The sequence below is a fragment of the Anser brachyrhynchus genome (genome assembly GCF_964034855.1).
Source record: "Anser brachyrhynchus genome assembly, chromosome: 2".
Classification (NCBI taxonomy): domain Eukaryota; kingdom Metazoa; phylum Chordata; class Aves; order Anseriformes; family Anatidae; genus Anser; species Anser brachyrhynchus.
Window position 1 is genome coordinate 141130291 of NC_137695.1, and position 10379 is coordinate 141140669.

A 10379-nucleotide genomic window follows, 5' to 3' on the forward strand; every position below is an offset into this window, starting at 1 on the left:
AGGTATTTCCACTGTGGCCTGGGGCATTTTCTCTGCACACCCAGTGAAAGAAGGGCTTGTGGGGAGTAATCCCAATTTGGCATGGTGGCACAGCAGAATTACTTGCACCCAGACTCTGGTCTGATTTTGGGCTGTTTGCTCTTGTTTCAGTGTAACCAAATGTGAGCACCTGAGGGTCACAGGACGGGAATCTGTATTTCTCTACTCCACATCCCTTCAAAAAACCCAGTGAGGTCTTGAACTTTGCACTGAGATATCACTACTGTAATACATCCAGCATGTGCTAACATGCAATTTCATCTTATCAGGCACCCTGTGAGGGAAGCTTTATTTTTATATAAACCTTTTCACAAAATCTTTGCAGTCTCAGCCAATTAACAGAATTAGAAAGAGAGAGAAAAAAGTGAAGAACAGAAAAAAAAAAGAGAGAAAGAGAAGTGAAGAAATGAAATTCAGGAGGAAAATAACAAAGGAAAAGGAGATAATTAAAACCCATAAGTATGACTTCAAGCTGCTAATTAATATTGTGGTACTGTGGTCATCAATGAAAGTGTGTAACATTCAATGGAGATTGTCAGCTTTTGTGATTAAGGTATCCTAGAATAGTTTGTCACTAGATGTCTGCCCTTGCTCTGCCCTTACATTGTTTTCTTTCTTGTTCTCACAGCCATGTTGCCATTCAGTTCTCTGTTTTTTGTTTGTTTGTTTGTTTGTTTCACCAATGTCCTCTTTTGCCCCTTCCAGCAATGTTTCTGCATCTTTTGCCATCCCTATGGCTTGTGCAAGACTCACAGCTTGCCCAGCCAGCTCTTCTTCCCCCAACAGCAAGCGGGGTCTGTATTCCCCCACCTGCAATCTAAATACGCATGGTAAGGGGGGAGCAGGGAGGCGCTGCCAGCAGTGGTGACTTGCTCCAAGTCACAGCACAGGTCAGTGGCAGTGGCAGAATTCAGTTCTCCTGCCCTTCTGTATCTATTTACTGGGGTAGTCCCCCAGTAAAGCAAATATTTAACTACTCATTATATTGCTAAGCCATGATAGCTTTGGGCTTTTACTCTGGGTTATAAAAGTACCTCAAAGGGTTGAATCGATTCTGTTAAATGACATACCATAAGATGTCTTCTGTGCCAACTGTCTCTTCTCCCCTTTCTCAGTCCCACACCTCTGCAAATGACTCACTGATTTGTTAAGTAAGGAAGAGGAAACAAATGAGAAGGGAAGAGTAACATCACTTCTTTAGATTCTGATTACTAATGCAGACCTTGGATTTGTCTTATGGATGGTGTCTGGCTTCTAGCAAAGTTAGTGAGTACTCCTGCTCTGCATCGATGTGGGGAAAAATCACATTGACTGCACAGATCAATGGGTCAGACACACAAAAGCCTTTTGCATGCAGGCTAAATAAAGATCTGTTAAAATGTGCCATATAATCCACATTCAGAGAGCTGAATCTCCAAGAAACACGCTAATATTTAAATCAGACCTACAGTGTGAATAAATCTCAGTATCATCTGCTGGAAGTGACAGAAAAGATCTACTGGATTTCCTAGAAAAAATGACAGTCTGCTGTTTGGGAGTTGTCAGAGAATGAGGCTGTTTTCTGTATTGATTGATGCTATGAAATACTCACCCACAACCAACTCAAGGGTACTTCTTCCAAGAACACAATGCTTGTGACTTTAGTGGAAATGAGAGATAAGGAGAAGATCCTCCAGGCAGCCTGGAAAGAGAGAAGCATTGAATTCCAAGGGCAAGTGATAACAATTTCTCCAGACTTCAGCCAAAAGATACAAGAAAGAAGGAATTGGTAGAACTTTAAAAAGCCTTTGTAGATTTTAAATCCAAGCCTGTCTTCTCTTCTGAAACTGGGAGTTCTACATGAAAATAAAGATTACCCCTTCTGGGATGCAGATTGAGGGAAACAGTTTCTAACAGATATCACACTCACTGTGGCCCCGGGCCATTCAGATGGATTAATTCCTTGTGTTTTGATGGCAGAGCCCAGGTAGTGAGTCCCAGCAATGTGCGCTGTGTGCAGAGGGATCCATGGGAGTTACAAGCAGTCCACAAAGTCTACTCCATCATGGGGACTGAGACAGATGGCACAGCTGCCAAAGCTGGTGGGGTTGAGCATCTGGTAAATGTGGTGATTTAAAGCAGTTCTCAAGCAGCATCCACTGCTGTGGCTGAGACAAGCACAGTTCAGAGCTGCTTCCCTGGCTGGAGCCCATGGGAGAGTTGGGGTGGTGTTACCACAGCCCCTTCTTGGAAGCAAGTACCACATCCTTCGGAAGATGAAGAAAAGCAGCTTCCCTTCTGGGCAACCTGTCAGGAACTGCTGATATCAGGAAGGGAGTCAGAGCTGTGGAAGGTTACTGCTACCACTATTTCACAATGATATTTAGATTCCTCTAGGAAAGCTCTGGTCAGGCTTTTATTTTATTTCTTGGCTTTGTCAGTACTTCCTGTCTCTCTCCCTCTCTCTGCCTCGAATAAACAATGTCTGGTTTAAATATAACTATAGTTCGGCTTCTGACTATTCATAGCTGGAGATGAGCAAAGATTTCCCTGGGGTACAGACAGCACACAGGGAGAGTTTACCAGCCCAAAGCTGATACTACAGCTTCTGTGGCTAAACCTCAGCTAGTTTTAAATCATCACTGTGGCAGGCAGGGCAGGCTTGTTCTCTGTTTTTATTCAGAGTCTGAGACAGCTTTTTTTTCTCCATTTGTCCATTCTTGCATTTGCACCAAGGGATAGCACGCCATTTCAGGGCCACTTAAATATATCCATAATGATAGCAAATCAACAGATGAAAGCTGGTTGGAAGGGTCTGATGGAAAGATTACAGGCTTGCAAAAAGTACTGCAGGTTTATAGTCTGCATAGACAGCCCCAGAAAAGGCTATGTACTATTAAATACTGTTGTCATGCTTAAGAAAGAGAGCTGAATGAGGCCATATTATCCCAAATACCATTCCCACAAATTCAATAGGAAGTGGCCACTCAAATCTAGAGATATTTTAAAAAATACACCTCACTGCTCTGGAGATATAATTATTTATTAGAAAGAAGGAGTGTCAGTACAAAACCAATACCTCTTGTGGGTGTCAAGCCTACAACGCTGGAGAATGATGGCCAGCAGTGCTCTCAGGAAAACCCTCCAAGTATGCCCCATGTGAAAGCCTAAGCTAGGCTTAGGCCTTGGTGGTCAAATACGAAGGGTACTGGAGGATCAATTTATAGCTGTAAAGCCTGACAGTATTTATAGTTGAAAGCTTCTCCTTCACCAACAAATCCCTGCAAAGTGGTCACTGTGCCAACAGCAGTGAGATCACACTGCTTTTGCCAGCCATTTCTTGGATGAACACTTTTGCAAATGAGAGCTCTCTGATCAAAATGGCCAGAGTTTGCCTATGCCTCCTAGTCACATAGTCTTCTCCACTGTACAGGTTCCTTCATTTCTGTGACTTTTGGTTTACCTAAGGAATTAATGCTTGATATAATAGAGGCTGGTTTACACCTTAAGAACTGAGGAAACTTTTGCACATTGATAAAATTTGACATGTTTTATCTGTGCCCTGCCATCAGAGTACTAATGGGAATCCAAATGTTTTTAGAACTTTTTAACTGCCACACAAACTGTCAAGAGAGATACACTATCTCTCAAATCAGAAAATAGCTTCTTTCCTGCTATCTTATCAAACAGCACCACATAGTTCTACAAAATGTATCCCGGCTGAACTACTAATGGGGAGATGTTTACATACTAGACTGGAAGCTATGAGACCTGATTTGGGTAATCACAGGAAATGAGGGAGGCAAAGTGTGGTGGAGAAGGAATTCCAGAACTGATCTGAAGGGGAAAGAAATGTGGATATGAAGGCTCCTCTTAAAAGCATCAGGAACCTGGCTAACAAGGCTTTATGAATATGGGTGAGAAGATGTGTGTAAAATATCCATTTAAAAATACGGATGTAGTGACCAGAGAAAAGGTGATTATTTCACTGGTACATAGGACAGTATGAGAAATTTATTAATATTCATTAATTTGACAGTTTGACATTTTTCCATCATTTATATTAAACAAAATATTTAACAGCATATGTAAGCGTAGACAAAGAAAAGATAAGGATTTGTAAATTAAAGGAAGCAAACACATGATATGCATTCGTATGTAATGCAGTGCTTTACCCTGAGACAGATCAGCGGCAAAAGTAATCATATTTTGTTTAAAACTAAAAGATATTAGAAAGTTTTGGAGATAGTTGTACTTCTAACAATTCAAGAATATTGGTATATAGAATATAAATGTGCATGAACTTTATAATTTTCTGTTACTCTTTAAAAGGTGGAGTTGATTCTTATTTTGAGAAAGAAATAACAGTATTATTAATAGGAAAAAAACACTTCTCTGTTCCTCAACCCTTGGTGTTTTAGTGATACCATCAGGAAGAAAGGCACTGCTCTACACTGTAAAGTGTATTGGCCACACTAGACTGATGAGCTTTTACCTCCTCTTGCCACCTTTTGTTCCCATGTCTTTCTCACTTCAGCAGTCAGGTACTCATTTTCTCTCTCATCTTCCACACCCTGACCTGCTTGATTCCCACCTCCACCTACCTGTGACTGCCAGCTGGTGCTGCCTACTTTTTGCTTTCCTCAGAAGTATTCTTTTTTCTTCTTTCTTCCTTCTTTCTCCTACCCTGCCCCCAGACCTGGGAGATGTCCCCTCATGGCTCCTTAACCTCCATCCTTAAAACCTCTTTGCCTTGATGTCTACAAGACAAGCTGACACTGTTGAGGTGACTGGGTACCTTTGTCTATCACCTGCAATAATTGTCTCATTCCTTGTTCCTTCATGTCTGTCTACATCTGTCTGACTAAAAGCACATGGGTTTCACTGCTATGAATTCTCTTGTGTTCATAGAGATCCTGTCTGGCACAAGCCTTTGCCCAGAGCTGAGGGGCACTACCTCGTACTTTCACATGCTGCAGTTGAGGTATGTGGTCTTTCTGTGTAAGAAAGCCCACTCCTGATCTGCAAGTTTAAATATAGAAAAGACAGAGCATTTTATCCTTCCCTTACACAATATCCACTTGGATTTAGGAGTCAGCTCAGAGAGTCTTGTTCAGTCGCTGAGTTCAGCATGGCCGTAATGTGCTTAGTTACAGTCCTGCTCTTGAAAAATTGATTCTGCTTTCAGAAATATTACCAATTCTAGTGGCATTCCTCACCATAAATATAAGGAATTTTGGAAAAAAAAAAAAAAAGAGGAAATCATGGAAGCAGGGTCAGCTTTATAAATGTGTTCAAGTGTTCTAGCTCACCTGAAGTGCAGGAGCACAAGCCCCAGGTATCTGCAGGCTCATTTCATCCAGACTACTCTAATCCAGGAATACCTCAAAGAAGAGATTTTCTTACAAATTTTTATATACTCATTGAATGTCTGTTAAAAAAAGAAAAAAAAAAAGCCAGCTGAGCCATCAGCTCAGACTTTTCTGGTTTGTTTTTATGCGCAATAAGTGGTCTTATAACTGCTCCTAGACCTATCCTGCCCTAGATTTTGGCCAGGCTATATCCAGAAGATACATGCAGAACTTCACACCTGAGTCTCCCAGTCATGTTTCCACAAAGCACCACGTGTCCTAAGGCATCTGTCTCCAAACGAAGGGGTAACAACCCTGTATGCCCCTTGACAGTTAAGCCTTTGAAGGTATCTACACTGCAGTCAGCAGGTGTGGACAAGCGCTTTTGGATCTAGCTGGGCTTGAGTAGCAGAGAGACAAGCATCCTCTTTCATGTGCAGAGCTGAGTTGAAGTCTATGATGAGTTGAGTCCTTCCCACACTGCTACCTATAGGAAGCTATCTGAGAGGTACTTGCTGTACACACAGTGGCACATAATGAAAGCTTTTTACCCAAACTATAGGAAGCATAGAGGTGTAGAACAGTAACAAGGGCAGAAGGAAGAAATCCCACCTCCGACTTCAAATTGTCTTTTAAAAGGGTTTTAGTGTGTATGATAAGTTTGGGTTAAATATATATACACATATATTTAATTTGCCTGTTTTTTTGTTAATGTGTTGCTGGCCATTGTAGGTTCTGGTGTGGGAGTATCCCATGACTAAGTAGCCTGTGTTAGGCTACTTACTTCCATGGGAGGGGAATGTGGCAGGCCCAAGTGGTACCGACAGACACCAGGAGCTTCTCAAACCCCAATACCTGCTGTCCTGAGCACACCACACTTTTCTCTGACCTTGTCTTTTATGGTAAAAACTGACCGATCTGTGCATATGCAGTGACAACAACAACACAAAGCCATTAACTTTTAACATGAACATTTATTGTTAACAAGGAGCTCAGTTAGACATGCAAGCCACTCTTTCATGCAATATATTGTAGTTACTAATATAATATAAATACTAATATAAAATGCATTGCTAAATGCAAATTCCTACTAAAGAGAAGACAGGAGAAAAATACGTGGCATATGTGAGTCATATCATTTAGTGTACTCTTTAAAGATACTCATAAGCAGTGGAGGGAACAGCAGTACAACGACATTAATACAATAGAGTAGAATAGAAAAGAATAGAAGCAAAGTGACAGGATAAGTGAGGAAAACAAAGCAGTGGCCATAAAAAGAAACGTGGACACTTCTATATTATGAAGTACCATGAAATGAAGAAACCTACAACCTCAGGGAAATATATGTATATATATATATATATAAAATTATAATTTTAAAACACTATTTTTAAAAGGTTCTGTTAATCTTCATACGGACGCTAGATGGGGATCTTGAGTCAGCCATGCAAAAGACTCCTTTATCCTGCTTTTTCTTTATTTTAATCTGTTTTATCACGGACAGAGAACATGCAATGCAAGTTTACTCTTCGGGCATTTATATTTTTACTATTTTTTTTGAGGGGGGGTCAGTAATTTAAAGTAAATAAATATTTACTTTTAAACCTGCAAGTTTAATTAAGGTTACACTGCATCTTACAAAAGAGAAGGGAATGCATCTGGAATTGCAGAACACATGCTCTTCTTCGTACTAATTATTTGTTTAATTCCAGTGGCACATTACAATTGTTTTCTCACTTTTCAGTGCAGGATGCGGTTTACACTGACAATTGCCTTACCACCGTGTAGCACAGATTATGACAAGGGAAAAGACGGCGGAGCCGTTCACTTGCGGCACTACTAATGACCCACGCATTGTTATTTCCATAAATGGGATCTTTGTGTGCTAACTAAACCTGAGCAATACAACTGTGAAAGCTGCTTTCTTTCAATCTTCCCCAAATCTCCATATGACTTGTACACATGATAATAAATTAATCTCTCTTGTTAACATGTTGTTGTTCATTTAATAAATACCTCTTTCTTTCATGCTATGGAAAGCTCAGGCATAAAATGTGAATCATATTTTGAGCCATTGTCTTAAATAGTTCCTTTCTTGATAGATTCTTTCTTCTCCCTTCAGTAAACTGGGCTTTTACAAATTACATCCCGGAGCAGCACATAATGCACTGACCTCAAGCCTTTGGACACCGTTACTGACTGGCCTTAACTGAAATGAGTTTGACTGTCTCAGCTCATTTCATAGGGACACAATAGTGCACACCACAGAACATGCAGTTTGGGATTATTGCCAGTCTCTCCCAGATGCCCAGAAATGAATTAGTGAAGGGACTGAATTACTTCTCTCTACATCTGCAGAGATGGGGTGTGTGCAAGGCGAGGTGGGATCAGTCCTTGGGCCATAGAAAGGAGGGACAGTAAAACAAACAAACAAACAAACAAACAAACAAACAAATCTGCAGTGGACCTGCTGTTCTCAGTTTCTTATGCCATTAATGTTGGAACAATTTGCACCAAAACATTCCTGTGGAGGAATAAGACATGCTGCAGTGAAACAAGATAAACACCACATCAGTTATTTTAAAAGGATAAATTTTTAGAATGCATTATAAATAAGCAATTGTTTCCCAGTCTGGGGAATGATTTTATTTGATGGCACACAGTACTTCTTCTGCAGAGCAGATTGCACTGTCAGAGCAAAGGGAAAAAATAATATATTAAAGACATGAGATGCATGAAAAATGTCATCAAATACGTCTTTACTAGCCTTGAAATGGGGATGGTTTGCATAATTGATTAATCATAAGGGGACATTTTTGGTCACAGAAATTATCATTAGCAGAGCTCCAAAGTTAAATAATCTTTATACTAATAAAAAATGCCATTTTTTTTCCTCAGATCTTCCTAAGATCTCTTCTTTCTTTCAGGCTCTCTGACTTTTACGGGCCTTAATAACTGAATGGTATTTGACTGGAAGTGGGGGTGATGAAACCATTGCGAGCAATCTGCACAGCTCTGCAGGAGCAGCAGCATGCTTGGGCCCAATCCTGCAAGCTCGGCCCCGCAGCCAGCCACAGTGCTCCACCTGCCTGCACCCACGTCTTGGAGCTGGGTCCTTCTGTCCGAACTCCATGCAGTGGGAGCTGCCCACATTTCCTTCTTATAAAAAGAAAAATATAATCCTGGAAAGCGATATCTTTGTGCACCGTTTTTCCTTCCTGTGTTAAAAGGCAACTCTCCTGATTGTTCCAAAATTATTCTGACAGATTATTTCACCTCCTTGTGAAAATGTGTGCGTGATACATGCTTTCTAAGACAGTTTGCTGTCCTTTAGGATGAATGTTGAGGCACATAATTCAGAGATATAATAATAAGTATTTTTTTTTATTGCCAAGAATTTAATTAAGGGAAGCAGCTTTGGATACACAGCTCTCTGTCGAAAGGATTTTCTTTAGCCTGCTTTCTACCAGGCAGTTTTATATTGAATAAAACAGGGACTGCCTGAGGCAGGAATGGGTTAACCGAGGATTGCCATACCTGATTTCATTCATGAAAAATAAATGGAGTATGGGTCCTAACCTATTCCCTCACAATGAAGTGGCCATCTTCTCTAATTCTCATTTACTGTAAATCCTTCAGAAGGTACAAACAGTCAGAAATCACGTCCATGACAAAAGGAAGAATATTTGGCATCAGGCAAAAGACTTTTCCATTTGGTATTTTGCTATGGCCAGTTTAATGTGGTTTATTTAACCAAGAAATGACCCCTAAATTGAGACATATAGTACCTTCTTATCATAAATGTCCTTCTCAGGAGAGTTCTCATCAAATGTTGCTATACGCTGTCCAGACAGGAAAATGTGGTCAAAAGCTCATTTATTACTCCAATTTTTATAATGTGAAAATAGGGAAATATTTTTCTACCTCAGTAACATATTGTAATGGTTTCCAAACATAAGCATAAAAACGGGGTAAAATTAAACTCAGTCTATAAAACTCTCTGATTTGTATTTGTGTCTGTATTTATATAGAGAACATAAAACATGTAAACATAAGCTCACTATTCAGAGAAGCTTATATACTTACTGAACATAATTACACAGACTTGAATATTGATACATATGGGAAATGCACAGTGTAAATATTTAAAGGACAATGCAACAGACATTTAAGAGCAAATTTCAATGCATTTGGGTACTATTTGTTGCACAAAATTAAGATTTCTTTCATGAATGATAGTGGTCATATTTATAGCAGTGTTTTGCATGCGAGGAACTGTTTTCTAAATCTGTAGTTGTAGTTAGCCATATTCAAAACTGATTTTGAGGGTTTTGAAGCAAATCAGATTTTCCCCTCAGTTTCCTACTGGTTGTCATTAGTAGAGTGGAACCAGAGCAATGCAGAGATTTACATCTTTTCAGATTCCATGGGCAAATTTATATACTCCTTTGGTTTTAAAGAACATAAATTATGATTGCTGAAGGTTCTTAATACCATAACTAGTACTTAAAAAGCCCTTACTATTTTCCTCCAAATTTGCTTCTTCTCTACCTATATTTTATTAGTTCAATTTCTCAACCTGACATATACATATATTTAATATCTTGGTATGTATTTCATTATCTTGTAGGTATGTAAAACAAGTGTATTAAAGTTGTGTGCGTATTTTAGAAGATTACTGCCATAAACAGGGTTTTGCAAGTTAGGGACAATTATTATTATGTTTTCATGCTGTAATGATGGCTGTAATGAAGTTCATTTTATCCCTACGTTTTGGCACTCTCTTCTTCTGTATCATTGTACATTGACTATTCACAATTATCAAATACTAGTATGAACAGGAACATATTACAGTGCTCTAATATGCTCAACCAGTATTACATATTTTTATTTTGCATTTTGCATCTGAGGTTTTGTGGCAATCCTTCTGCCTCCACCTGCCAGTGTTTTCTAGTAACAATCGAAATGGCTCATTGAATGCTGTGATTTTTATTTATCTTTTTTTTTTTT